At 44.1% G+C, this 22,550-nt stretch overlaps 1 long non-coding RNA gene across 1 annotated transcript in view; it reads left to right on the top strand.

Annotated features, from left to right (window-relative positions):
• Positions 1-22,550, top strand: part of LOC310664985 — a 31,292-nt gene that overhangs the window by 7,621 nt on the left and 1,121 nt on the right. Inside the window, exons 2-3 of the long non-coding RNA XR_014505137.1 lie at positions 14,180-14,273; positions 15,155-15,232. This is a non-coding gene — a long non-coding RNA (uncharacterized lncRNA). The remainder of the gene's footprint in view (positions 1-14,179; positions 14,274-15,154; positions 15,233-22,550) is intronic.

A 22,550-nucleotide genomic window follows, 5' to 3' on the forward strand; every position in this document is an offset into this window, starting at 1 on the left:
AGGCTTAACCCTAATTAACTTTTAATTCTACAGTGATACCAAACATGCCAGACAGAAGCATTGCAGCTCAGCATTTTCCCTGAATACAAAGAAGGCCACAGGAGATACCGTACTTTCCGTGTATAAGACGAGGTGTTTTTTTTACTCTAAAATAATGTTCAAAAATGTGCCTCGTCTTATACATGGATAGTGAATGGTGGGGACAGGTTATTGGCTGCAGCCACGAGCAGGAGATTTGGTGGCTGATTGTTGGCTGCTAGAAGGGCTGTTTTGGATTGGCTGCTGCTGCTCTAATTGGGTTGGTGATTGGTTTCTGCAGCAAGGACTGCTGTGGATTGGCTGTCGCTGTGGCAAGTGGAGTTGGTTTGGCGGTTGCTGGCGATTGTCAGCATCGGTGCTGTGAGTGAGTGATTTTCGGCAATCCCCCCCCCAAGCTGTACAACTCTGGGCAATTCCCCCCCAACTCAACAACTCTGAGCCATCTCCCCCCATTTTCTTAAAATTGAGTCCCCCCAAAATAGGGGACGTCTTATACATGGGGGAGTCTTATACACGGAAAAGTACAGTAACAGCAATAAAATGCTTAGAAAAAGCAGTAGGATAGCTCTCCCACTTCTCATGGTCAGTATCTTGTTTATTTGCTTATGTAATTTGCATCCCCACGTGCCTTCAAAGGGTCTACCCTGTGATCGTAAAATAAGTACATTAATAACAAATCATATGGTAGAAGGGTAAAACAGATAAACAGTTCTCACAGTTTGAAATTGAGGCGAGAAATTCATTAACACAATTGGCACTTTTTTCTCCAGTAAAACAATGATCCCTGATTTAAAAAAGATTCTTATAAATACACAGAAAAGAAGAAAGATATATTGGAGGCCTCAGTGTATAGTATAGTGGTGAGCACTGTGGCTTTGCACCAGCTATAAAACGCTTTTTTAAACCCGCTGTTTACTGCTGAATCAAAACAAGTGTCACCCCACAGAAAACCCAATGGGTGTTTGTTCAGATTCAGCAGTAAACAGTGGGTTTTTCCAGGAAAAGTTGTGTAACAAAATAAGAATCTCTCAGACTCATGACTAGAAATCATGAGGCAAATGGAAGTGTGGATGAGTCCATGCGTTGCAGGCAAAGCATGTTGACCTCATTGAACGGCTGTGTATTCACAATTATCTGGTGTTTTGGGTCATGAGACAACAACAGTAGTTGGTACTGGATATGTTTGCCACTGCTCTGCATTGCTCTGAATCAAATATTACCTTTATTCTTATATAAAGTATGGGGTGTTGTTTGGTGAGGGTTTGTTGCGGGGTTTGTTGCTGTTGGTTTTTTGTATCGTTACTTTAGATTTTTGTGGCGGTTTATGTGGAAATTGTTTGGTTTGGTTTTGTATCTTTAAATGTTTTGTTTATTGTTTATGACTACTTTTTATGTTGTGGTTATGCGTTATTTCATGTTGTAAGCCGCCTTGAGCACAGTTTGAGCGGTGGAAAGCTGTCATACAAATAAAATTATGTGTGTATGTATTATATTGGGAAACTTAGTGGTATTTACCATTAAGAATTGAAAATGGAATAGGTTTTTCGCCCTGCACGCTTGAATGTCACAAGAATCCAAGACTCTTTCTGCAAGCTTCTCCCCTTAACAAAATGCAGTGAATGCTATGACAAACAATGATTTATTTTTCCCCACTAGCACAAGCCAAGGCAAATATTTTTGAGACTGAGGCATAAGCATATTATTTATGTAGATTTCCCCCCTTATTCTACCCCAAAGGCTCTTGTGATTTAAAAAATATTCTTATCCCATTTAACTTCACAGCATCAGGCTGAGAGATACTGCCTTGCTCAAGGCTATATGGTGAGACTTCAGTGGCTTAGGAGAATTTGAATCTGGGTTTGCCACATCAAAATCCAACAGTATCTCTACTGCGTGAATATTCCAAATGCTCCAGGCATGCAAAGTTTGTGCCTGTATTTTTTTTTGGGGGGGGGGGTAGTGAGGGAAAACCATGTTTGAATTATTTCCTTCCCCCGAGCCCCAAAAAACCCCTTGCTGTTCAAAGAGATCTAGCATGCCAGGAAGAAATGGACTTCCTAGTCTTTCTGGTGCAGTATTTTCTGGTGCAGTTTTTTGTGAGAAGGTAGTCTGTGCAGACTACCTTCCCACATCTGCACAGCCTGATGTGTACAGTCCAAATATATGTGATATTGGTCTTCATGCTTCTATACAGGCAGAATAGAAATGTTCACCCACTGGCATGCAACATCTTCTGAGCAGTGTGTAAACAAATAATGATGTAACTGAGAGGCTGCATCACTTGGTTGGAAAAGATGATCTCATGAGTAGCGACTAATTTGCCAGCCTTCAGCCTTCCTCTGTCTCCCTAATCAAAGGAAGCAGCTGGGAAGAGATGTGACATTTTAAACCTTCCACTGCCAAAATAGAATCTAGTGAATAACACTGCTTCGCTCTTGCAGTGGGGCAGAAAAATCATTTGAGGCTTTGAGAGTGTTTTGCATGCAGTGCCTTCATTTTAGCACTGGCATCTCCCACTCTCACTTTTACCATGAAACAGTTTGAAACCAACTCCTGAAGAGCGGCATTGAAGACAGGACAAGCCTATTTGTGCTGACCACCGTTTTCTTTCTGCCGGAGATGGCTCCCTGCTTTGAGTCAAAACTAGACATTGTGTAGGTGCAATTAACCTGCACATTTTTAGACCCCAGAGTAATCTTCACAGTCTCTTTGATGGTGAGAGAGAGAATGGAAGAGCATTTGGCCATTTAACCTTCTCATTCAGAGGGCTTTATAGCGTCAGTGCTGGGCCATAGAGAGGCAACAACCATACAAAGTGGATACTATTGTTAAAAGGGAGGCAGTGGCTGGCCTGGATGAGTGGAGTCACTGTAGACCCCTAGGAGCATTTCATTGACTAGGAACACTGTAGTCCTAATGCAACTCACCATGTGGAACAGCAGTATGCAGGTGTGTGGGTTCCTGATTTCTGACCCTGACAATCTCCCATTTCTTCGCTTCTCTCCTGATCAGTGGGGAATTGGGGTAGAGGGTTCCTATTCATCGAAATCCTCAGGTGCTTTCTTACGTGTTTTTCCTTGTAAGAGAATTTTGGGTATTGAATGGATCTTGTCTGAGCACTCAAGTTTTCATTGGGCTCATGAATTCCGTGATACATGCCAGCAGAGGCTGTAGTTTTATAGCACCTTGTCATTGAGGTGTGGAAACATGTGCTGTATCTCTTGCTATCTTCCCTTCCCTATCCTCCCCACTACTATAGAGGCTGCAAGAACATAAATATAAGAAGAAAAGAAGAGCCTTGCTTAATCAGACCAAAGGTCGATATAGTCCAACATCCTCTTCTCATAGTGGCCAACCAGATCCCTATGGGATGACCGCAAACATAGGAGGCAACTCCTAGGGTCCAAGCTCCCTTTGGTCCCACCCACCCGCCAATAAAAGATTTGAGAGGGCTGGGCTTACGTGCCCCCCACAAGTTGGCACCCTGAGTTTAACAACACTCCTCTGCATGCATGCTTTGTAGGTACTTAATCAGCATGATAGAATCAACACAAATTAAAAACAAAACAGAATGTCTGTTGGTATGAACAGAAAAGGCTGAAGTTGCTTCTCCTATCAAATACATGTGGGGGTGGACTGCTCTGGTCTAATTTGAATGGGGGAAAGTGGATTAACAGCTAAATAATGCTCAAATGTGGACAAGCGCTCATTTGCTCCACCTGTTTCAAGGGCTGCATGCTTGTGCATTCCACACAATGTTACTTAAGAATCACTGAAATAATGTACATGCTTTTCAGAAGCAGTTAAAAAATTTGAGTTGATTTTTTTCATCTGAATTTGCTGGATAGCTCTATCCAAGCAATTTCTCATTATGGACCATACACAACAACATTCCTTTGCTTAGCCAGCACTTCAGATGAGAGGAGGTATGCCTTCTTTTGTTCTGTTACCAATGGTAAGCAATATGACTGCCAAAACTCTGCCATCTCTCTACAGGAACATTCATCATACACACAAAAGTTTGTTTTTGCCTGTAAGGCGCTATTTTCAGGGGCTGGAGGAAGAGTGCACTTGAATAAGTTCTTTACAATGTGATGCTTAGTCCTGTGTCATATCAGCAACGGGAGCCAATTCATACTTCCTCCTGTCACATGGCAACGCGAGTCAAATTTATTTGAATCCCTTTGCCAAGTTAAGCAAATGGTGTGCAGAGGTACAACGAGGCGTGCAGAATGCATTCTGTTGTTTCACAATGGGGACAGACCGCAGCTTGGTGTTAAGAGTACCTGCTTTACATGCAGAAAGTCTGGTGTTTCCATCTACGGCTGGGACTGGGAATTTCCCATGTCTGAAACCCTGGAGATTCACTGTCAACCAGTGTGGATGACGCTAAGCTAGATGGAGCAATAGTTTCACTCAGTATTAGGCTGCTTTCTGCGCATTGCATTTCTTTAAACCTTTTATGTAGGATACAATTCTATGGTCATGTTCCTAGAGTAAATCCCATTGAGCTTAATGGGACCTATTTCTGTGTAGATTCATATTTACTAGTTTTGTTTTGTCTTAAGTTTTAACATAAGAATATAAGAGCCCTGCTGGATCAGGCCAAAGGCCCATCTAGTCCAACATCCTATGCCTATGAGGAGCCCCAAAGGGGGGGACTGTGCAAAGAACACTCTCTGCATTCAGAAGCATTCTGCCTCCAACAGTGGAAGTAAAACTTATCCACTGTAGCTAGTAGCCACTGATAGCCTTATCTCCGTGAATTTGTCTAACCATCTTGTAAAGCCATTCAAATTGGTGGCTATCACCCTCTCCTGTATGGTACCAGGTGGCTGATGTGGTATACTGTTTAACACTGAGTATGGCAAAGAATTCCAGCAACTCCTGCAGCCAAGTTGGTGCCAAATATATCTGATTAACTTTTGACCACATCAACAAGGCCAAGAGCAGGGGCTTGTTGTCTGAGCAGCCCAGGACCTCTATACACACTGCCTAGACTTCTGCCCCAGGGATGTAACTTTGGTGCTGCTAATGCAGTGTCTTGACTTCACCCCTGGAGGCACACTCCCATTGTCTTTTGAGACAGAGGGATGCCAACAACAATGGCAAGGAGCAGTATGTCAGGTAAGCTGTATCAAGGATGGGGAAGCAGCTGCTTGTTTTGGGACCAAAGTGGGCAGACAAAAGGAAGCACACTGCTGCCTAAACTACTGAACGGGAGTAGATGAGTGGGAGGAAGGTAAAGGAAGGGGTTTACCAGGCTGGGCATATAATAAAACACTAGAACTGGTCACTCCAATGTTTTGTGCACCTTTCTTAGGAATCTCGGCAACTTGGTCTTCTGTAGCATCAGTCAGTCCATCATTTGACCCGTGGGACAGAACAGCATCCTCCTAACAAAAGAGGAAACCCTATCGTCCCTGAAAATAGAGAAAATCTCAGGAAACACCAGTCCTAGAAATTAGAACTAATTGCCATGATTACTTGGTGTATTTATTGTTTCCTGTTCTTGACCCCAGTGGCAGGTATGTGACACTCAACAGTGGGGCCATCTCTGTTGCCTTTATGGCGCTTATTGACCTTTTTCCCCCAAGAAGCCTTTTAGGTGGAGATCTTTATCCTGCTCTGTCTTGATATTGGATTTGAAACTGTTTCTGCATGTGAAATTGCTTTTCATTGTTGTTTTTTTCAGAGAGAATTCTATTTTTCCCCCATTGTTTTTAACTGTGAAATCGCTTCAAAACATTCAGTAGGAAGTGATTCGTAAACGGGATCAAAATAAGATAAGTTAAATGCAAAAACTGATTCTATCCATGGCTATCGCTCTGAAATAACTGCTTTTTTATATTCATGTCATGTATCGGATGCTCATGTTATGCTGCAGACATGGCATGATATGAAATCTGAAATTGCCTTTGTGGACTAAGCACTGTGGCCAGCTCTGAGTGTACCCTTGCTGGCTTTGCTTTTTCCCCATCAATGCTGTGTCCCAATATTTGCATATAATGGGTGCTGTATAGTTTGTATAATCTTGACTAAAGTATGTGCCACATGTTTTATTATCTTCTTGTTATTCATTGAAATGTTTGCAATGCAGGAATGTGATGCTGATCATTATTAAATGCATATTAATTTTTTTCCTTAGGCATTACAATTTAATATGATTGATAGCTTATTTCAGCATTTTTAATTAATAGATAGTTTTGTTGGGTTTTGGCATTATTTCTTTTTTCATTTCCTTTTTTTGTAATTGGTGCCTTTTGACCGGCTGTCTATTGCAACGAAAAGTGAGGTGCAAACATAAAGAGGGAAATGAAATAAACATAGGCAAGTGGCATTAACTGTCTTCAGATGATTATGCCATGGTTAGCATGGGGATGCTGTGGCCCCACAAGATGGATCATTTGACACATGGATTGGTTGGTAATGTGCCTGCTTCCAACACACGTGTGTGTGTGTGTGTGTGTGTGTGTGTTTATCCCCCTTCCACCATCCAGTCATATGGAAGGGCCACAGCTTAGTTGTTAGAGCAACTGCTTTGCATGGAGAAGATCCCTGGCTCAATTTCTGGCATCTCCAAGTAGGCCTGGGAATATCCTCTGCCTGAAACCCTAGGTGGCTGCTGAGCTAGGTAGACCAGTCATCTGGTTCAGTATAAGGCAGCTTCCTATGTTCCTAACTATAGGTAAAGGTAAAGGTAAAGGGACCCCTGACCATTAGGTCCAGTCGTGACCGACTCTGGGGTTGTGGCGCTCATCTCACTTTATTGGTCGAGGGAGCCGGTGTTTGTCCGCAGACAGCTTCCGGGTCATGTGGCCAGCATGACTAAGCCGCTTCTGGCGAACCAGAGCAGCGCACGGAAACACCGTTTACCTTCCCGCCGGAGAATGTGTTCCAACACATTCCTTTAAAATTCTTACTTATTTAATTGTGCTTGGTGCTTTAAAAAATTGTTGTTGTTCTTTCTAAACTTCTTTGTAATTGATGCGTAATTTCATAAACTTCACATGTCTGTCTTCAGTCTTTTCTTCTTCTTCTTTTTTACGTTAGCGTAACTTCAAAGCAAATCTGTGGCAAAAGTTGAGTTTCTTACATGTATATAAGAAATATACATCAAACCTATGTTTTGTAGACTAACAATGCGTAGTTCACTGTCCAGGTCAGTTTGACAACATTTTCGCTTTTCTTTATAGATGCATCAAGCTGAGTAGATAAACAATGGATGGCAGCCTGCTACCAAAATAGATTTCCCCCAATAACACGTTTGTTACCTTGTGTTATGTAAAGTCTAGTTGGCTCAAAGTTTAGCTCCATTTGATTCCTTTCAGAATGCTCTTTTTGCACAGTAGGTTTGGAAGTCATTACTTTTTTTGGAATTAGTTTTGAGTCAGAAGATGTATTCAGTGGGTGACTGAAAAGGGGAATCACACGTGGAAGTATTTGGTAGAGGGGGTAATAACCCTTAAAAAATAATTTTATTTATAATTTTCATTTATATACATTACAACAATTATGCAGCAAACATTCTGACATTTCAAACTTTGACTTCCTTCCTCCTCTTTCTGTGGTTCTTTGCATTTATTTTCATCATTTCCTGCATACTCCAAAGTAAAGGTAAAAGGACTCCTGACCATTAGGTCCAGCCGTGACCGACTCTGGGGTTGCGGCGCTCATCTCGCTTTATTGGCGAGCCAGAGCAGCGCACGGAAATGCTGTTTACCTTCCCGCCGGAGCGGTACCTATTTATCTACTTGCACTTTGACGTGCTTTTGAACTGCTAGCTTGGCAGGAGCAGGGACCAAGCAACGGGAGCTCACCCCGTCGCGGGAATTCGAACCGCCGACCTTCTGATCGGCAAGTCCTAGGCTCTGTGGTTTAACCCACAGCGCCACCCGCGTCCCTTTACTCCAAATTATCTTAATTTATTCTTTTCTTCATCTATTCTCATATCTATCTCATACACATTTTTGAAACTGCAAGTTTTTACAATAATCCTGCCAATGTCTTGATCTGTTTACAGTTTGTTTGTAAATACTCAATAGAACATTTCCATTCCTTTCTAAAGAGTTTATTTTCTTGATTTCTTATTCTTCCAGTAAGTTTCGCCATTTCCGCATACTCCATTAGTTTTTGTAGCCATTCTTCTCTCGTCGGGACTTCTTCTTCTTCTTTCCATTTTGGGGCAAATAACATTCTTGCAGCTGTAGTTGCATACATAAATAAATTTCTATACTGCTTAGGTGGTTCTGATCCCATAATTCCCAAAAGAAAAGCTTCTGGGTTGTTGTTTTTTACAAATGTTATCTTAAACATATTTTTCAATACATTATATATCATTTCCTAGTAAGCTTGAACCTCACTTCAAGACCACCACATATGAAAAATGGTACCTTCTTTCTTTTTACATTTCCAGCACTTATTCGATTTTGATTTATACATTTCCATATTATCTGTTTCATATCCTTTTTAAATAAGTCATTCAAATGATGATATTGTAACCATGTTGTTAATATCCCTGATAAATCTTTAAACTCTTTTAGTTTAAGTTCTCTACCCTCCTCTCTTAGCAAATTTCTGTCATATTTTTCTTCTTCACTGCTATGACTTCCATAGGTGAAAGCCAAAATGGTGTTTTGATCTCCAATAAATTTTTATATTTGTCCCATATGCTATACAATTTTTTCCCTAATTATATGGTTTGCAAAACATTTATGTACTTTCACCTTTTCATACCACAGATAAGCGTGCCAGCCAAAAATATTATCGTGAACTTCCAAATCTAAAATATGCAGATTCTTCAATAACAACCATTCCTTCAACCAGCACAGACAAAATGCTTCATAATATAATCTCATATCCAGCAGGGAGAAACCTCCTCTCTCTTTCATATCTATCAGTATTTTATTCTCGATTTCTCCCTTGCCAGATATATTTAGAAATATCTTTTTGCCATTTATTGAAACAATGTCTTGCCAGTATTGGTTGAAACAAAAATAGCATTCTTGGTAATACCAGTACATTCATTTTTATGGTCAACACTACCCAGCAGTGAAAGTTTCATTCTGTCCCATATTTGCAAATTTCTTTGAACATCCTCCCAAGTTTTCAAACTGTTATCTTTATACAAATTTATATTCTTTGCTATTATCCATACACCTAAATATTTAACCTTCTTTTCAGTCTTTAGACCTGATATATATTTTTAGTTGAGAAATAACCCTTGTGCCAGAACAAGGCTGAAATAATTGAAACAGCTTTGGGGAAAGGGCTACTATATACATACTGCCTAATTCAGCTGAGTTTATATAAAGTGACACTCCCAGGATAATATATTCATGCTGTATAACAGCAGGGATTCTGTTTTAAATATAACCACCTAGTTAGCATCTATAACATCTAGGGATGAATCCAGCAGCATATGAATCTGCTGTCCACTATCTGGAATGCAAGCAATATTCCTGGGTATATTTTACTGCGTGATGTCCACATTCACTTATATATGGCTGTATTTATCCTTTTTGTTTTGCAAGAGATTGTATTTCAAGGTTGCATTGAGTCTCCTATGTCACAACCCCTAAATCCGCAAATTCTTCTTTGTCTAACCATTCCAGCCATGACTGGTCCTTAAACATGCTTGCATATCTGTGTGGGACAAGTTTCCTAAAGTGTTTTGGGTTTGTTTTTTTGTCAAAATACAAAAATGCACATTCTCTATTCTCTGTGAAATGGAGCATTGCAGGATAATTTGATATGGATTATTCTTCTTGCTTTACTGGGCTGCTCAATTAAATACTCTTTGAGTCAGTGTAATAATGTTGCCTTTCACAGATGGTTTTGTTCAGCCGTAGTGTCTTGTCTGGGCTATAGATTTTTTTTCTTACCTGCTTCTAAGTCTCCTTGTGTGTTTCCCACCATGCAGCAAATAGCAGCTTCACAGTATGTGGTTTTTAATGGAGGGAAATGGCATGAGGGGGAAAGGGTTAACCCTAGTCTTGCAACTGCTTACAGAGCAGCTTTTTAAAACCCTATTCTTTTGCATCTTTATTTTTCTCCTGCCTTTTCATTGCTATGATTCAAAACTGAAAGACTGGTTTTTCTTCAAGTTTTGTTTATTGGATAACTTTTTAGATCCTAATAAAACATTGATGGTACTAACCCCACGGGAGGTTTGGGTACAGCAAATTTATTCAGTTCATATTTCCTGACAACTGCAGGGATCTGATGTAAAATAAAATGCCTAAGACATATGTATCTGATTTTCTGATGTTCTGGAGTTCTGTCAACAGTGGTTTGGGTCATATTTCTTTGCTCCATCACTGATGCTCCCACAGAGTTCAAAGCTCATCTGTGTGTTTATATCCCCAAGCAGTGCCTGGTGGTGACTACCAGAGACTCAGGTGCATTTACACTAAATTTGAATGGGTTGGCACTGTGGCTTGGACATGTGCGTTGTTGAACTATTGAGCAGTCTCAAATTGTGCCTCTATCTTTTTCCAGTGGGAAGCTTTTGTAGCAGTGGTTGGGCTAATTTCAAACTCCCTCTTCCAAAAGGTCCAAGAGAGCAAGAGGGTTGAGGGAGAGAGAAAGAGGGAGAGGAGTCGTGCTAGATGTTGGGCAATACTTGTTTTTATTTTTGGTATTTACACCAGCAATTCTTGTGAATAGACTGCAGGTTGGGCAGACAGCCCACTCCATATACTGGACCCAGAAGATCCTGTTGGCACCTCATAGCTCAGAGAAAGCACAGACAGCAACAGCCAAAATTTGGATTCCCCCTCCCCCCTCTGAAATAAGCCTAAATTTGCATATATAAAAATATGAATCGGCATAGTCAAATGTTGCACCCCAAGTCTTTTTAATTAGCTAGCAATTGCTCCTACTTTCAAGGTGGCACATCTCTTGGCTTCACCTTACAGTTTTCTGTAGAGGCATTCCTGGATTCCAGTAGACAAGCCTTTGCTTCCAGGCAGCCTCATGTTTAGGCCAATTCCATTCTTTTAAAAGAAGTGACCAGCTGAGGAGTAAATCGTCTCGAGACTGAGATGCAAAGCATACAGTGGGGCAAGAGAATAGGTCACTTTCAAGCTGGTCTCAGTCTGTTCCTGCCATCCTTAATAGACAGCTCCAGAGCAACCCTTTCTCTAGGTTACAATTGATGGACACATTCACCAGCCCTGTGTCCTCTGTTTTACATCTCAAATATCTTGGGGCTTGCCTTTGGAAGGAACTTGTTATGCGGAACTGGATGTGCACTTTTCGACTGGGTCTCTTGAAATTCAAATGCACCAACGCGGCATTACTATTCCATCTCACCCTGTTCCATCCATCACAGTCAGTCTCTTCCTTGTTCATGTTCTCCTGGGCCTTTACTGTTTTGTCCCTGAAATGGAAGATGTCTCATGTTTGCATGGGAAAGAAAGCTTGCATTTTAATTCAAAACCTCTCCCTCCCCCCATTTTTTTATTTATTTGTGTGTGTTTTTACTTCTACTGTTTATTTTACTCTGTCCTCCTCTCTTTTTCTTCCCTTTCAATATGTAATCATTTGGCTAAAGGTAACGTTAATTTTGGATAATTGAGTAACATGTTGTTTGTTTCTTGACCATATGCCACTTAGGCCCACCCACTGTATTAGTCTTAGGCCCCTCACACCTTCAATCCAGAGCTGAGAGAAGGTTTTTTTTGCAATGAGGGAGAATGTGGTGCACAAATGCCATTTTCAGCATCAGCCCATGTTTATCGTAGCGTATAGTTGTCCCTTTTATTTTTACATGGACCAATTTAGAAATAAGAAGCTGTGTGGTAATGAGAGCCCAAGGTAAGCTTGGGTTTGTTTGTTTAGGCTGCCATCTCCAAGCTGCACATTCTGAATCATTAACTAAAGCCAGTTCTTCTCTAGAGTACCGTATTTTTCGTCCCATAGGACGCTCCGTCCCATAGGACGCACCTACTTTTTTGGGGGGGAAATAAAGGAAAAATTTTTTTCCCTTTATTTCCCCCCCAAAACCAGGTTGGGGAACAGTGGGATGGCGGCGCTGCGCCTCCCCGCTGTCCCCCCGAGCTTGTGGGGCTGGCCGATGTCTGCCCGGCGCGAGGGCGCTCTGCTTCAGAGCGCCCCATGCGCCGGGCGGCATGCTGCCGCCCGCAAGCCTTGCGCGCCGGGGGGAGTTCTCCCCCGGCGCGCAAGGCTTGCTGACACTTGCGCGGAGCACGGGGCGTCCTCCGAAGGGCGCCCCGTGTTCCGCGCTGCAGGCTGCCGCCCGCAAGCCTTGCGCGCGGGGGGGAGTTCTCCCCCGGCGCGCAAGGCTTGCTGACGCTTGCGCGGAGCACGGGGCGTCCTCCGAAGGGCGCCCCGTGTTCCGCGCTGCAGGCTGCCGCCGGCAAGCCTTGCGCGCCGGGGGGAGTTCTCCCCCGGCGCGCAAGGCTTGCTGACGCTTGCGCGGAGCACGGGGCGTCCTCCGAAGGGCGCCCCGTGTTCCGCGCTGCAGGCTGCCGCCCGCAAGCCTTGCGCGCGGGGGGGAGTTCTCCCCCGGCGCGCAAGGCTTGCTGACGCTTGCGCGGAGCACGGGGCGTCCTCCGAAGGGCGCCCCGTGTTCCGCGCTGCAGGCTGCCGCCGGCAAGCCTTGCGCGCCGGGGGGAGTTCTCCCCCGGCGCGCAAGGCTTGCTGACGCTTGCGCGGAGCACGGGGCGTCCTCCGAAGGGCGCCCCGTGTTCCGCGCTGCAGGCTGCTGCCCGCAAGCCTTGCGCGCGGGGGGGAGTTCTCCCCCGGCGCGCAAGGCTTGCTGACGCTTGCGCGGAGCACGGGGCGTCCTCCGAAGGGCGCCCCGTGTTCCGCGCTGCAGGCTGCCGCCCGCAAGCCTTGCGCGCGGGGGGGAGTTCTCCCCCGGCGCGCAAGGCTTGCTGACGCTTGCGCGGAGCACGGGGCGTCCTCCGAAGGGCGCCCCGTGTTCCGCGCTGCAGGCTGCCGCCCGCAAGCCTTGCGCGCGGGGGGGAGTTCTCCCCCGGCGCGCAAGGCTTGCTGACGCTTGCGCGGAGCACGGGGCGTCCTCCGAAGGGCGCCCCGTGTTCCGCGCTGCAGGCTGCCGCCCGCAAGCCTTGCGTGCCGGGGGGAGTTCTCCCCCGGCGCGCAAGGCTTGCTGACGCTTGCGCGGAGCACGGGGCGTCCTCCGAAGGGCGCCCCGTGTTCCGCGCTGCAGGCTGCCGCCCGCAAGCCTTGCGCGCGGGGGGGAGTTCTCCCCCGGCGCGCAAGGCTTGCTGACGCTTGCGCGGAGCACGGGGCGTCCTCCGAAGGGCGCCCCGTGTTCCGCGCTGCAGGCTGCCGCCCGCAAGCCTTGCGTGCCGGGGGGAGTTCTCCCCCGGCGCGCAAGGCTTGCTGACGCTTGCGCGGAGCACGGGGCGTCCTCCGAAGGGCGCCCCGTGCTCCGCGCTGCAGGCTGCCGCCCGCAAGCCTTGCGCGCCCAGGGGAACTCCCCCCAGGTGCGCAAGGCTTGCGGATAGCTTCCTGGAGCCTGGAGAGCAAGAGGTGTCGGTGCGCACCGACGCCTCTCACTCTCCAGGCTTCTGCGAAAACCTGCATTCGCCCCATAAGACGCACACACATTTCCCCTTCATTTTTGGAGGGGAAAAAGTGCGTCTTATAGGGCGAAAAATACGGTAAGTCATTTGAGGACAGAGGGTTAAATGTTTACTAGATCTCCAACCCTGTTTTAATAGGAAACATCCCTCTATAGCATTTCTATATATGTAGGCACCGACCATTCAGTTCCTGATGTGTTATTTATAGCAGCCTTCAGAAAGGATGGCACTTGAATTGGTTATGCTGAGAATGTGAATGAAGAATGCATATTGGAGATAGAGAAGGTGAAGGTGTGGATTTGCAAGACAGTTGTCAGCCTTGCCACATAAGGCCCATTTTCTTTCCCATGTCACTTGTCTAAATTTATTCATTTTCATTATCACTGGAGGTTGCTTTTCCCCTCCTTGTGAAGTGACTCATAAGTCCACTGATGTCAATCATAGTCTTCCCACTAAAGTAAATGGATTTTGGAAAAGGTTTGTGGGTCGTGTTTGTTGCTAGCTCTCCCTTGGATTGAAATTTTGTGAATTATTAACAGTGGTTTTTTTCTTGGACTTCATAGATGATTGACAGAACGTGGATTATGTACCCCAGTGAGATGACAAATCATTTATTTGTAGCTTTCTTGATGCACATCATTAATGCAAACCCACAAGGTATCATGGAACAGGGTTGTTTCTTTCTTGCATGCTTAACTAATTTATTAACAAATATCTGAAATATTCCCTTCAGAGGGTGACTTTCCCATAACAGAACCAGGCTATTTATATACAAAAACAAAAGAAATGAGCCACCAAGATTTCTTCTTAAATTGTGCTTAGTGCCTATGAATTTGGTATACATAGTCATAAAGGGAAATGCAATCTGTGTCTCATTTAAGATAGAAGTCAGTTTGGGGCATTATGGTATCTTTCATGCTCAGAGAGAATGTGGGTTTAGGAAATAAGCTGCTCAAGTTGTCAAACAGCTGCTGTGTGTGTGTGTGTGTGTGTGTGTGTGTGTGTAAGGATATTCATATATATATATTTATTTTCATGTAAACTCCAGATTATTAAATACTGGAAGTGACATTTTCTTGGACATGAGCACCAGGCTGGATTACTGCAATGTGTTATACATGGGGCTGCCTTTGAAACAGTAGCTAGTGCACAATTCAGCAACCAGATTATTGACTGGAAATAGGGGGTCATGAACATATAATGTTCACGGCATGACTGCACTGGCTGCCAATAGTTTCAATTTGAAGTGCTGGCTTTGACTTACAAAGCCCTGTGTGGTTCACGACCCCAGTACCTTGCCATTCCCTACACAAACCTATATGGACCCTACATTTATCATCTGTGCCCTCTCTGAGGGAGGTTCGGAGGGTGACACAATAATAGGCCTTTTCAGCAGGGGCTCTCCCAGGTCCTGGCACCATCATTATCAACTTTTAGGTGCCAGTCAAAAAACGATCCTGTTTACCCAGGCATTTTGGTTCTTAATCAGGATACATGGTATGATGATACTTTTGCCTCTTTTGGTGTTCATCTTTTAGAAGTGTTGGAGTAGGATTATTCCCCAGGCTAATCCAAATTCTGTGCCAAGAACAAATGAATCCTGCAACCCATATGAGGTATGTAAATTGGGCAGATTTGCATATATGTTCTTATTTTGTGCATTTTATTCTAATTCTGCAACACATGGGTTGGACAAAGCACTTTTTAGAGCATGACAGTTTTATCATTTAAACCATGGCTAACCAACATGGGCCCCTCTAAATGTTGTTTGACCGCAACTCACATCATCCATGACCACTGACCATGCTGATGAGAGCTGGAGTCCAACAACATCTGGAGGGCACCATATTGGCTCCCCCTTATGTGGAAACATTCCTCTTGCCCATTCCTTTTTCTGCCTCTTGACATCTCACCAGACCTACCTATTTCCAGGCTTAATCTACGCATTTATGAAAAGCTACATCATATGGTGAACTTTTTCAAAATGTTGAGTTGTGCACACAACTTGCTTGCACAGAATCACATCGTTTGCATAACCTTGCTTTTCACCCCCCCCCCAAAAAAAGATAAATTGAGGACAAAGGATTAGAGGTGGACTTAGGGGAGCACAGCCAGTTTGCCCACACTGGGCTCCAAGCCAAGAGGGCGCTGCAGGAGGCAACACAACAGTGACTTAGAATCTAAGGTAAGAGGTGGTGTGCATGTGCCAAATTTTGGCATTGCACTGAAATTTCAGGGCCCAAAGTCTGCCACTAAAAGGAGGGTACTTCTTCACGCACAGTGCCTAATTAACTTAAATAATTTGCTGACAAAAGATGTGGTGGTGGCCTCTCGTTTAGATGGCTGAAAAAAGGGATAGGACAAATTCATGGACGATATGTTTCTCATGATAGCTAAGCAGAATCTCCTGGTGCAAGGGCAGTATGGCACCTGGAGCACCAGTTGCTCAGGAACAACAGCAGGAGTGGTGTCTTGCCTTCAGGTCCTGCTTATGGGCTTCCTAGAGGCATCTGGGTATGACCTTTGTGAAACAGGGTGCTGTACCCTTACATTCTTATGCAGAGATCCTTTAAGATTGAACAATGGCGCACTGTTGTGCCAGATGGGGAAAAGGTGGTGTTTAGCAGTTGAGCGTAAAAGGTATGTAAACCAAATAGTAACAAAAACTGCTGTGCTCCAGAGCAGTTTGACTTCCTGCGGAAAGACAACGGGCATAGTTTTAACAGGCAACATGGGACCTAGATCACCAAATTGCAACGTCTAGGAAAGATGGATGGGAGAGAAGCCTTCCTTGATAGCTTTTGAAAACACAGCCTTATCCTATTTGAATTTCCCCACTTCTTTCTCTGTCTCTGGAGAATGATTGCTGGTGATGCAGTTCAAAGTGAAAGCACTGGGGATCTCTTGGATGTTGGGAATAGCAAGACCTCTGCGAGAAATGCTGATTAATCTGAAAGGGGGAAATGATAGCAAATGGCACCTGACTTTGACTTTTAAGAGGGCAATAAGTCGTTGGAGGGCTTCCTTAATGTGCCCTGGGATGCCAATGACTAGCAGCTGTTTAGATCTCATTTCCCTTCTGGTCTAACTGCGTTCTCATCAGCAGCACATTAAGCAGAAACGTACAACTTGGGTCTTATGAACAGAATGGAGCTTTCCCAGCATATCTGGCTCAACAGAATGCTCGCAAATGGCAGAATACTTGGTTTCTAACATCTGTTGGCATCTTTGCTGGGCACAGCCAGCTGTTGAGGCAGAATATTTCGTGTGCTGAAAAAATGAATAAAAGGAAAAAAACAATGCAATCCCTAAGCTCACAAGAGCCTTGCCATTTCACACATTTGAAAAAGTGTTCACTGATTTCCGCAAAACCATTCAAATGTTTCAAAATTAGGTTTGAGTTATTTTAAAAAATTAGCACAATGTCAATTTCAGTGGCGCTATTGTGTCTGTTTTGTGCACAGATGTCTGACGGATGGTGGAAGTATCTGCTGCTCTGCCAAAGGAAAATGTTACAAGCTTCTGGGATATAAAAAGCCAGAAAACAAATCCACTTTTAAAAAAAGAAGACGAAGAAGGGGGGGGGGGTATTTTGACTTTGAGGAGCAGTGTTTTGATGGTCTCAGCCAAACCTTGTGAAAATGCTGTTGCCTTGTAAGCGTCCTTAATTCCTCTGAGGGTAACTGAAGTTGGATGTGTAAGTAAATATGTAAAACAGGCTCATGTTGTGTTTCTGGCTCTTGCATTGTCTGTGAATGCTCAGTGCAAAGGAATAATGTGAATAACTGATGGCTGCTCCAGGAATTCCTTTTACACGTCCCTCCCGGCCACTTGCTCAGGCTGACAGCATGTTGCCACTACCCTGCGTGGTAGCCAGGGGTGCCAAGTTGAATAAAATATGGGTGTGAGTGTGGGTATGTCAGGTAAGCCCTGCCCTATGTAATAGATCACAAGACATGGCACACTATTTGAATAGTAATGCCCATGAACTTGGGAGTGGGAGACGGCCCCCTCAAATATTTTATTGGGGTCTGAAGGGACCTTGGTCCCTCGGAGTTGGCTCCTATGATGGGAGTTCAGTTGCTGTGATGGGCAACAAAAAGCCAAGAACTCTGTATGCATTTGGTTTTAGCAGGATATTTGCAGCGCCACGCTGAAACCGCCAGATGTGCACCTTCAGTATGAGCCAAGCAGAATACTATGCAAATGGGCATTCAGTTAACTTTGGATGCACCTCCTCCCCAACCAAATGCAAGTTAACAATGTGTGGGCTGAGTCGGTGCCTATGGCAAAATGAATATGTGGTTGATTCATTCATTGTCTCTGTAAACCCCAGACCTTAATTCCCCTCTTCCCAATTCAAATTTGCAAAAGGAGCCTTGTGTGAAAGATGAAAGGCAGCAACAAATGGGTTAAAGCAGAGGACTCGGAATGTGGATTTGCTTCCTGAAATAGAAAGGACTTACAGTGTTGTGCACTAGAGGTGCTCTTTTCTGGCTGAGGTCAGATATGCTTAATGAGAGCACACAAGGGCAGATGCCCATGGAGAGATGAAAGTGTGCTGACATGAAGCGGGTAGCTATCCAGGGAAGGATAGCGAAAAAAGGCAGAGGCCAGCCCTAGTGGGGAGCAGGTGGAATGAGCCCAAAAAAATGATTCGAGCCCATGAAGTCAGTATTCCAAAGAGCTGCCGTTGGTACAAATGGCTTCATCCCATATCCTGGGAAATGTGCAGTTTGAGTCCATCTGTGGTCAGCAAACTGGAAGCTAGAAAGCTGCTAACAGAACTGGGAAATGTTTAATACAACGTAAGAAAAAATATTGAAAACAAAGGCTCTGAAAAAAACACCAGTGGCTTCACAGATAACCTTTAACTGTGCTTATTCATTTAGAGAACCTTAAACAGAAAGGGTTGGGGCGTGTTTGTGCAGGAGTTTGACTTGACAGTGGTTGTCCTTTGGGTCTGCTAGCTGCAGCTATGTAATAAACAAATCACCGAGCCAGACTCAGAAACAAAATATAAGCTACCTACCCCTCCCCGTAAATGTACAAAAAAAACAAGCCATCCATTTTCACAATACTTTCGTGGAAAACGTTATTGTTAATGATTAACTTTCTGAAACATTTAGCAGTAAGTCAGCTTTAAAGGCAAATGACTTAGGACTAATTCTGATCTTGTTTGTATTGAGACATATTTAGAACAACCTGTCCAGAAGACAATCGGATCACATTGGGGCAGTGAGTTTAGGATGACTTCTAATTCTGTTTGCAGTTGAAAGAGCAAGTCGTACAGTTTAATTGCTCAATGTTGGTATCATGCAACATAATTGGATGGGTGTATTCCCTCTTCTTCTAAAAGGGTAACTCTGCAAACTTTCCAACAAATATGACCTATATAATTCTGAAGTGAACTGCTCCATGCTCCAAGATATAGGATAGATTGTGATGTCTTGATCAATTATGCACCATCCTGAGGGTGAGATACAAATGGGATATTGTTGGCACCTGTGTGTCTTGAGAGTCATTGGAGTGTGTCTCCAGGGGTGAAATTAAACCACTGGAGAATCACAGCGCCTGCTGTGGCTGCAGAGAGCGACAACAAGACTCTCCTCTTGGCCTTGCTGGTGTGGTGCAAAGCAAGGAAGAGCAATACATTTTGCACCAGCTTGGCTGCAGGTGTTTCCAAAAGGAGGTGTACGCCTTCCAGCTGTCTTAGGGACTCTACACCTGATTTGTGTAGGGTTTACTCCTGAGTCTTTTCTTCTCCCAAAGATGTCCTGCAAGGCAGCATCCCAACAAATGGGATAAAGACATAACTAATAATTCTTGACCAAAGGTTATAGGAATATCACTTGCTCTTGGTCACATAGTAATGGTAAGGTGGTGGTGTGATTACTACAGCTTCTGGGCTAGTCAAAAGGGTTAGCCTGCCATTTCAAGAACCCCCAGACCTTTCGCTGATGCACATTACCCACTTCATTGCTATGACTCTTGAAATCTGCCATGATAAGTAGATAGCATGTCATGCCCTGTGGGAGAGGATTTCCAGGAGGAGTCCTGGCCCTGTAAATATTTAATAGAGATTTCATCTTGTACCTCTTGTCTGCTCGCTTGCATATTCTGACTTCTTGTCCCTGAATGGTTGGTTAGCAGCTACCTCCCTAATTATTGAACCTTCATCTCTACTTGTATGTTCTTTGCTGTGTCTTGGGGGTGGGGGTGTCCTCGCCGTCATTGCAAGGAAACTGCATCTAGGAATAACAGTGAAACGTTAAACAAAATAAATATAGGCAGCTTTATGTGTCTGTAGCAAGGGGAAACAAAGCATCAGTAGCATAACACTTCTATTTGGACCAAGTGAAAGTTACACCATAGTGAACTACTATTGGAGTTTCAGAGAGTGAGCCAAAGAAGGGGGACAGGAGGAATTAAAGAGGTCTTGCTGAGAAAGGGCCTGGCGGAAGTCCATCTGCAGTGTATAACATATTAGGTTTCCACTTGAGAGGCCCTTGAGGATTGGGATGCAAACCCCCTCCCTCCCATATAAATATATCCTTTGCAGCCAAACCTCATAAACCAGGCACCTCAATTTTATGTGAAAATTGCTAACCACAGAGACACCAGGTTATTTATGGAGAAGGTTTTCTTGGCTTGTGTTTAGAATAGAACTGTGTTGTGCATTTTAGCCATCTTGGGTTTGTGCTTAGAAAAACAAACCCAGATGTCTCTGTTTAGTGACCACAAAGAGGCAGAACTAGACACTTTAATGAGGAGAGCCTCTTGTTCCCCTTCTGTGGTCAGTTGGGGGCATGCGTGCAGGGGATACTGAAAGGAGGAAACTGGCAGATTGGACAGGTTGTGTGTGCTTTGCAGCACCTGCTGATAGATCCCTGCAAGTGCATGTCAAACAATTTTATTATGTCTCTTTCTCCCCCCCCCCCCCGCCCCAAGCTGGGCATTTGCAGGGGAGAATGGGCAGGCATGGGAGGGGTTCATTCCTCATCTCACCTGACAGTCCTGCCCTGCAAGTGCCTCTCACTCCTGCATAAACCTTTATCTTGGCAAAATTTGGGGTTGGCAATATAATGTCTTGTTCTGCCCTTAGAAGAAGGGCCCTGCCAGAAAATGCATTCTAGGTGGTCTGTCTATTGTGACCTATCGTTATATTTTAATGAGAGACATCAGGAGAGGTACCTCTGCCTCTAGGGTAGTTTTGTGCCAATTTCTCTGCTTTCACTTTTTTAAAAAAACAAGTCTTATGGGGAATAATTATTTCAAAAATATTTAAAAGTTTAAATAACTATATGACACAGCGATGTATTTCTTTCTTTTCTTTTTTACTGGCTTCTGGACCATGCAATATGCCACAAATATTGGCAACTCTCAGCACTAACTCTGATTTTCATGTACACAGGGTGCTTGTCTGCTCCAGTCCCCAGCTTGACACGCACATATCTCTCTCCTCTTCATCTGTTTTTTTCTTCTTGAAGTGGCTCAAAGGGAAAGGTATGAGTGTGGGAAGATGCAGGAAGCAGCGGTGGCAATGGCTAGCATCTCTCAGGTGTTCAGATTAGCAGAGCGGGCCCCTCTTGGTAGTTCCACTGCCCTCAGAAGCTTAGGGATGGTGGTGACTTGGAAGAGGGCAGTCTCTGTGGCAGCCCCCAAATTATGGGACTCTCTCCCCACTGGCACTTCAGTATACAGCTCTCACATAGCCTCCAACAATTGTGGTGCAATCTACACACATATGAAAAACACTGTGAAAATACTTTTTGAAAAAACATTTTGAAAAATATATTGAATTTGCCATAGCTTATCATCGCCATCTAGTGTCAAATTTGTATATTGCACTTTGCAACATACCGGTACTTAAAACATTTTGTTCACAGCTGTATAGCTGAGTCCTGATGAGTTGGATATTTTTCGGACCCACCTTATTCTTGTGATAGGATTTGCTTTCAATTGTTTTTAAAGTACAGTGGTACCTCGGGTTAAGAACTTAATTTGTTCCAGAGGTCCGTTCTTAACCTGAAACTGTTCTTAACCTGAGGTACTACTTTAGCTAATGGGGCCTCCCACTGCCGCCATGCTGCCGCTGCACGATTTCTGTTCTCATCCTGAAGCAAAGTTCTTAACCCAAGGTACTATTTCTGGGTTAGCCGAGTCTGTAACCTGAAGCGTCTGTAACCTGAAGCATCTGTAACCCGGGTACCACTGTATTTATAATGGCTGTGACCTGCCCCGGGACCTTAGGGTAAAGGGCAGGTTATTAATAATCATAATTATAATAATAAGGTGGGGGATAGCCGCAGAATTCTGTCAGCAAAGCTACTTACTTGCTAGAATTAAATGAGTCTGGGGAAAGTGACTATTTGATGGGTTGTTCTTTTCATTCTTCTATGGCAATGCTTTCTAGACAGTGCCTCTTTCCCCCCTGAGGTATAATCTGAAATCTAGTCGTCTTCAGACCTTTGTAAAATATGCTCAAGGGAAGCCTTCAAAAGAAAAATTCCCCACAGGAGAATGACAAGGAGTGGGGGGAATCATCACATGATTTTTGTTTCTTGTCATCAGCTAATGAAACTCGCTTTTCTGATTCCAAGATACCCAGTTGTCGTCACTTCAGATTTCTGTCCTAGAAAATCTAGATGGGTTACTGTAACCCTCTCTGTAGCCAAGAGGATTCCTGCTGGTTGAATATTACAAAGTTTTAAAGAGAGGGAGACAGGAGAAATAAGAAGGCAAGTTGCAATGCACGAGTGTCAGAACACAGCAGTAGTGGCCTCTTGAAAGGTCACTTCACTAATTTAAAGGAGACATTGGCTGCTGCTTAAGGTTGTATGTGTGCAAAATGACAGAAAGAGCCAAACTGTTCTGTGAGTGAGAGGGTGCACGGAGGGAAGTAGTAAATGAGGAATAGGGATAAATTTATCT

This window comes from Podarcis tiliguerta, assembly GCF_965153285.1.
Source record: "Podarcis tiliguerta genome assembly, chromosome: 1".
Classification (NCBI taxonomy): domain Eukaryota; kingdom Metazoa; phylum Chordata; class Lepidosauria; order Squamata; family Lacertidae; genus Podarcis; species Podarcis tiliguerta.